The sequence below is a fragment of the Triticum dicoccoides genome, chromosome 1A (genome assembly GCF_002162155.2).
Source record: "Triticum dicoccoides isolate Atlit2015 ecotype Zavitan chromosome 1A, WEW_v2.0, whole genome shotgun sequence".
NCBI lineage: Eukaryota > Viridiplantae > Streptophyta > Magnoliopsida > Poales > Poaceae > Triticum > Triticum dicoccoides.
Genome location: NC_041380.1, coordinates 529,821,532 through 529,828,922, shown reverse-complemented (window position 1 = coordinate 529,828,922; position 7,391 = coordinate 529,821,532). Strand labels below are relative to the sequence as shown.

General features: G+C 47.2%; 1 long non-coding RNA gene across 4 annotated transcripts; it reads left to right on the top strand.

Annotated features, from left to right (window-relative positions):
• Positions 1 to 4,339: 4,339 nt before the first annotated feature.
• LOC119286040 lies at positions 4,340 to 6,827 on the top strand. 4 transcript variants are annotated; one of them, XR_005140200.1, is made up of 5 exons: positions 4,340 to 4,617; positions 4,726 to 5,415; positions 5,490 to 5,546; positions 5,894 to 6,103; positions 6,280 to 6,827. It is a non-coding gene; the product is annotated as an uncharacterized LOC119286040 (long non-coding RNA). The 4 variants fall into 4 exon arrangements; XR_005140189.1 differs by having other exon boundaries at positions 4,723 to 5,415; XR_005140202.1 differs by lacking the exon at positions 4,340 to 4,617 and having other exon boundaries at positions 4,625 to 5,415; positions 6,280 to 6,465; positions 6,627 to 6,827.
• Positions 6,828 to 7,391: the final 564 nt, after the last annotated feature.

Genomic DNA, 7,391 nt, shown 5'->3' with positions numbered 1-7,391 from the left:
AGTATATGTGTTATGTGCATATTGTGTATTAGGCCCGCCTCCTAGTTCCTTGTATAGTTGAGGTCCGTGGCCCACCGTTGTACATCATATATACGTGCCTATGCACGAGAGCAATACATCGTGCAATTCCAACAACAGACAGGGAGTGTCTTCCTCCGTGAGAAAAGCTCACACATGCACTTCTGTGACATTTTTGCACTCATTTGTGAGGGATTGAAACTGTTATGGATTAATAGGATTATTGTAATATATTATGCATTGCGAAAAATGCCAGCAACTTCATTTTTTTCAGAAAAGAAGGATTACCTCCGGTCTCTGCATTTGGAAGATGCATGCAACCATTTTATTAATTATTCACAAAGGCCTTATAAAGTAGTACATCAATATGTTCAATACACCATCTTAGTAACATATGTCGCTACTTCTATCCACTTGATGTAGGGGTGCATAAATTGTGAGCCGAATACCCAAACCTCTCACATAAGCCTAACATCTAAAGCCGGAGGCCCCAATCAAGCCACGTACCGGGTCTGAGGCACAAACCGGTCCGACACACTCTCATGGGTCGTCGTCACTGTCTTTCACCAATCCATCTTCAGAGCAAGTACTGATGCAACGACCTTGTCAGGCCTGCCGTCGAAGCCGCCATAGTGCCAAAAGCTTTACCATCCTGCGCTCGTCCATCCAGACACATCCGTCGTCGAGATCCAGCTGCACCATGCCATGAATACTCGTCGTCGTCGACGTGGTAGATCCAACGCCGCTCCTCGTACCAACCTCCACACCATCTCAGTTGCAGCTATCACGTAGAGCCCACCACCCACAGTACCACTCTCCCGAATGCCCAAGCCTCCCAAGACGGCGCCTCCATGGAGGACACGACACGCAGGGCACCGCCGCCACTCAATCCAAGACGGATTTTGGACTTTCGTCCGGGAGGGGAGTCAGAGGTGGATAAGATGGACCTCGACTTCACCTCCAAAGAGGGTAACGACGCCAAAGCCGCCGCCGATGCCGGGTCGAGCTAGCCGACCAAAGTTTCCTCCGGCCCCCATCCTTGCCAGGAACCTCTGTCTACTCCAGATTTGGCAAAGAGCAGTCAACCGAAACATACTGAGATGAGAGTGCCATGTGTGCTCAACCCTTCAAAAAGGAGGATCAAGAAGGACATCCGGGTCAGAGCAACAACCCAGCAGAAACACCGGAGCACCCAAACCGGGCTGCCAAGCCGGATCTAGGAGGATCTGACCTGAACAACGATAGAAGCCACCACCTTGCGTTGGCCTCCAGCCTCGAAGCACTGGATCGAGAGGCATCTGACTTGAAGCGGTTGACGCACGCAGCCGCCAAATCTTGCGCAGGACGCAACCACCACCACACTGCGCCGCGAGAACGCCACCATGTTGTAGACGCACCGACTGCACACGCCACCGCCAGGAGTGCCCATCGCCACTCCGCCGTGCCCCACGCTAGCCCAACGCCTTCATTCGATCAGGCCATCCCGTGACAGGAAAACGATGAAGGGGAGAGGAGCCCCGGCGCCGCCATTATTGCCGGCCGGGCGAAGGCTTCGCCCGGCGGCGCTGCTGGCAGCGGCGAGGGAGGAAAGAGTGTCAGGGAAGGGATCGCCCGACGCTTAGGGTTACCCCCTGGGTCACCTGCCAGCTAGCTTCATGGCGGGTTTTTCTCTCTCGTTACTCCAAGTGAAGCAACAGTGTTGAGGGCGAACCTCCCGGAGCACACAATTGTGAAGGGTGACACAGAAACTACCGATGCGCCTACGGTAGACATTTCTGTTGTTTTTATCTCTCGCTCGATAAATTCCCATCTTCTGGTGCAATTTACTTGGAGATCGGTGAGGAGCAAGCGCAACAAGGCCGGGTTGCAGTGTGATTGAGCCGGCTCACGGTGCCGTGGAGGAGCAAATACGAAACGAACACAATTCTCTCCCTAATAATCTATCCCTAATAATAAAGCACAGATTGACTCCGTGGGTTCACCGTCACAATACACTTCTTCCCGTGAATTTACGCTTTCAGTTTTTTTCGCCTATATTATTTTCTACATCTAAGGTGGTATTATTTTACCTACATATCTTTATCCGAGGTTGTACGGGTAGGGATTGGGCCTGAGGGGTGGATCCGGTGGAGGCGGAAGAACAACACACGTAGCCGCCGGACGAGGAGGTTGTTGGTGTTAAACACGACCTGGAAGTTCCATATGTGTACGTGTGCAACAACCAACAAGTGCATATATGTGTCCGTGTAGGTTTGGAGTTAGACACCAAGTAAAATTAATATTGGCTAGCTAGCTAATATATACATGTGTACCCCGGACCAGCTTGTAACTTGCACCGTGGATTTGTGAAGGAAATACGTTACGCCGGTGTGTGTGCGTACGCGCGTAGTAGTATGTTACAGCTGCAGCTATCGATCAAAGCAAGGATCGATCTGGTGCTGTCGTACGTGCGTGCTGCTTTTGCTACAATCAATCAAGTTGAGGCTAGCTTTGTGCTGCGTATTGTTTCGGCTGCTTGGGGTAGAAACCAGGACAATCAGCAAGCTTCGCTTGGTCGTCGATCGTTTCCTGTTGTCGGAAAGTACTCGGCGTTGGGTCTGGGCCAACAGAGACCGATCCCACGGACACTTCGTCTAAGTACTTGTAGTGTGGTGTGGCCTGACCTCTTGGTGCCCGACACGCAAAAAAAAAAAAGACACGCAGCCTGATTATGTGCGCGACCTTCTCACCGCCGGCAGTCTGAAAGTCTTCAAGCTCGCTTGCAACTTCCCCAGCGTCCGCAGCACTAGCAAGTTAGACAAGGAGGGCTTCTTGGGCGCCGCATGCTCTGGCTGGATGATAGCCACCCGGAGCGCTCGCCAACAATGTTGCCGCCCATGATTTACCTAGCCGTCCTGCTCCTTTAACTAGGAGCCTTGGAGATTGGAGCGTATAACAGGTTTCTTTTTTTTTTGGAAAATCAACAGGTAGTGTATGCAATCATCCAGCGGCAAATCACTCAAGCCAACAACTAGCATCACAAACACTAATCCATCGAGTAGCAGAGAATCGGTGCAACTAATAACAAGTGACTTTGGTGTGCGAATAAAGAGGCAATGCAATGTATGTGATTGATGATGAGGCTTTCTTGCATCTTTTGAGTGCTGCAACTTAGGCCGGAACGTCACGGAAGGCCGGATAATATTTTGGTAGCCGGAAAGCCAAGCGTGATGGAGACTGATTACTGCAAAAAGTTACAGATGCTAAAATTATTTTCTGCTGTTGAGTTTGCAAGCTATATTGTATAATTAATAACTATTTTTTGTTGTCGAGTTTACAAAGTCTTAAGTGCATCTAGCGATCAGTTTTATTTGATTTGAATTAATAAGGTGAGATGTACATTAATTATAGTAACTATAAATATTATGTTCTCAATGCATTGATTTGAACGTTGCCATTTTTGTTACCATGTTGCAACGCACGGGCTCTTTTGCTAGTCTTTCCCTAATAATAAAGTACGGATTGTCTCCGTGGGTTCACCGTCACAATACGCTTCTTCCCATGATTTTATGCTTTCAGTTTGAATTTATAGCATATATACGAGGTGGTACTAATACATATATCACCCGTACGTCAAAAACTCTATGTTCCAATCGGTATGTCAAAGACTTAGGCCTGCTGGCTGTCCGTTGGCGGCCCAGCTTCAGTGCAACGCGGGGAGAAAAAAAATACACAGTTGCGATAGGATTTGAACTCACAACCTTTTAGCCGATTCCTTTAGCATTAGCCAACTAAACTAGGTCAGCCTATGTTGCTTTGATACGCTTTGTTTTACTTAAAAAATAGTACCACCTCGCCCTTTTACAAGGACAATCATCAATCTCTACTTCTAATATCTCAGTTGGTAGGTTGCGTTTCGGGTTTTATTTTCGTCCCACCTCACCCGGTTTTTTGGTATTTCTTTGGTACTTCCTCCCACCTCCCGCTCAGCCGCGAAAAACCAAGAAAAACCCTCCAGCCAAATCCCCCATCCGCCCCTACGCGCCTAACCTCCGGTAGAACCCATCTGTCACGAACGAAAACAAACCGGCGAAGATTAACCAACGAAAAAATCGCTGACCAAACTCCCGCACATACGACCGAGGTATCATGCCCTCGAGCGAGAAACAGTTGATGCGGCCTCGGCCGTTGGTCTAGTGGCGCCCTGCTGCTCGAGTGGGCAGGCGGGCCGGCCAGATCTGGCTGTCTGTGGAGGCGTGCGTCCCTGCTGATGGCGCTGCTGGCCTCCAGAGGGCGGGCGTTCTTGGACGTGCTCCTTGGCGCGGCTGTGCGGGGCGTGCGGCTGCTGCGGCGGCACGTGAGGGCTGGCGCGGATCTGGGCATGGCAGCGCGAAGTGGCCGTTTCTCTGGCTCGATCTGCTGCTACGGTGTCCAGGCGGCCGGAAGGAGATGGTCGGTGGTTGGAGGGGCTGTAGGCGCGCTGGTCTTACACGGTGAGGGTTGGCGAGGTGGGCTACTCGGGTCCACTGGTTGGATGGTTAAGGTTGCCGGCGAAAGCTGAACTCCGGCAGTGGCCGGAGTTGTCGATGGCAGCACCGGCAGGCCGTTTCCTTGCTGAAGGTATCAATGTTGCAGTCCTCACCTTCCACTGCCCCATGTCTCCCCCTGTGATTCACTGAAAACCTGATTCGATCCAGCTTGCTTGCTTTGTACTGTATTGCGCAGCAGCCAGACATGCCCATCCGGCCGGAAAGGAATCGGCAAGCTGCAGATTGATCAAGCTAAGTAATTTTCTTATCTTTGTTTGCACGGCCAGATAGCACGCCTTCTTGCTGATTACTTCTTCCCGTACACTCACGTGAAACAACATAGATTCACTAATTGATTTCGGCCAGATGCGCTAATACAGAAAGTTAGCTCGATTAGTTAATCTCCAGCTATTTGGGCCTAATATTTTTTTGATCTGGTCAAGTTCACACTGGGTTCTTATTTTCATAAGGCCAAATGGTGTTCATCAATGCTTGGACATGAACTCTGTTGTCATCCTATTTTAACAATATTAGGCCCAAATTTGATGTATTTTCATAACGCTGAGCTCTGTTGTCATCCTATTTTCTACAATCTTATGCTATTCTTTTTCTTCCATTCGTTTGCTTAACATTATATTCTCTGTAGATATGTCAAATTTGATGTGTTTGAAAGATGACTAAGAGTAGCAGTACTGTCGTATGGCCGGCTTAATTAATATTCCAACCACCAATCGTGGCTACTAACTACCAAGAAAAGCAGTCATATGTGTACCTTTACTAAGAGTAGCAGTTCCTGAAGTTTATATATTGCAGACTGCGGTGTGGTGGTCAATAAATCATGTCAAATGTTGTAGGGTGCTCGAAGTAATGAGTTTGCTGCTGCTTCAAGGTTGGAAGAAACATTCAACTTCTACCATACTACCAGTCCTGATGTAGCTAAGCTTTTCCACATTGACCCTGCAGCCAAGTGCACCTCTGTAGTCTTGCTGAAGAAAGAGGAGGAGAAGTTGAACGTATAAGGTATTTTTATCACTAACTTGGTTCAGCTTCCAGCAGCTGCATTTTCTTTCTATGCATATTAGATTATTTGACCTATGAATTCATTATAAATGTACCGTGCTTTGTGCTGACAATGAGTTCAGAGCATCTAGCATTGCCGAAGTCATATCGGTTAACACACTAACACTGATCACCACCCTCACACAGGAAAATGCCTCTGCGATATTTGATAGTCCAGTCAAGAAACCAATATGTTCCGTCCTCCTCTATTTTGCAATAACTCGCTCGGTTTTCCCGATCCTTCGTGTCCTTTTCCTATCAAGGCTGGTAGTTATTCCTCTTCTTGATTGTTTTGTGTGTCGTCACAGGTGTCGTGGCTGGAGGCCACATGGACCCCACCTCCGCCGCAGGGGCGACGTGTATTTCCTCTTGCTTCACCGCCTTATAGCCAAGCAGACCAGGAGTGACCTCCTCTCCTACTACACCAGCAGCCTTCACTGGCTCTGGAGACATGCTGGCCATTGACGCTCCGACGCCGATGAGTAATCAGTTCCATCATTGACATATAACCTGACAAGGTAGTGGCACATGCTCTCCTCATCGTGATATGATCTAATTATTATTCGCTTGATCTTGATGTGTCGTTTGCTGCCTGTTTATCTTTACTTTAACTGCTCACTACAGAGTACGGTTGTCGGTATATACTCTCATTCCATGATTTATCTTTACTTTAACTGCTCACTTCATCTCACAGTTGTTGGGCGGGATGGGTTCCGTTGGCGTTGTGGTCCAGACACAATAATTCTTTGAAGCAGCGCCGTAGTGGAATGATGTAAAAAAAGTGTGATGTGCCACAATTTGGATGTAATGATTTCTAGCTGCTATGAGGAACGAAGCTTAATCGGTGACTGCACTCTTTTTAACCAAGCTTCAGTCTAAGGTAAATGATACCACATATTATGCCTCCTCTTTTTAATCTTCTATTTCTCATGCTGAAGTGTTGCTATTAATACTTGTATGTTAATTTAGCTATTGGAATCCTTCATCATCTTCCTGTTTGGTTTAGTAATTATTTGGGAGATAATCACTTTGGGGTTTCAGGCACCTTGGTATGCACATGGCAATGCAGAGCCCAAGAATATGATTCTGGACAGTAACCTGTAGTTTCATCAACCATACTTCTGGTCATACTACTGTACCTACAATCACTCTCATTCAATTTTTTTTAGAGGAACTGCATTTCACCGATCTGGACATTCAGTTAAGGAATTTGAAAGGTTCAGGTCATACATGATTGATATGTGCATTTAATTGCAAGGTCAAAACTGTTACTGAGATGCTTCTTTGCCCCATTACAAGTTACGAATGACACACTTATTTTCAAGTTTAACGTCTAATTGCTCCCTTCTTGATGCATAATTTTCAGCAATCAAGGTTGGTCGCTACCTTACCCTGTCCTCGTATAGTTAATAGAAATCCAATTTAAGGTTCTATAATTAAATACAACGCCAAGAAGGACTACAATCTTCTCTTTTTCTAAAAGAGTGGTATCAATTTGTTCGGAATTAGAATATTCCTCTTTTTGAAACACTCATATCTTTTGATTATTCTAACCTGGGACTAAGTATAGTTGGATGCAAGCTTGATATGTAAGTACGTCTTAGTTTAACTATTAGTCCTTGACCATGAGCAAGAATCTAGCTAGATGGGCTTTCATGTTACACATATATGCTTGTCACTGGTTTGCGAGCTAATATAAAGGGCAACCTGGTGCATGTAGCTCCCGCTTGCGCAGGGTTCAGGGAAGGGTCCGACCACTTTGGGTCTATAGTACGCAGCATTTCCCTACATTTCTGTAAGAGGCTG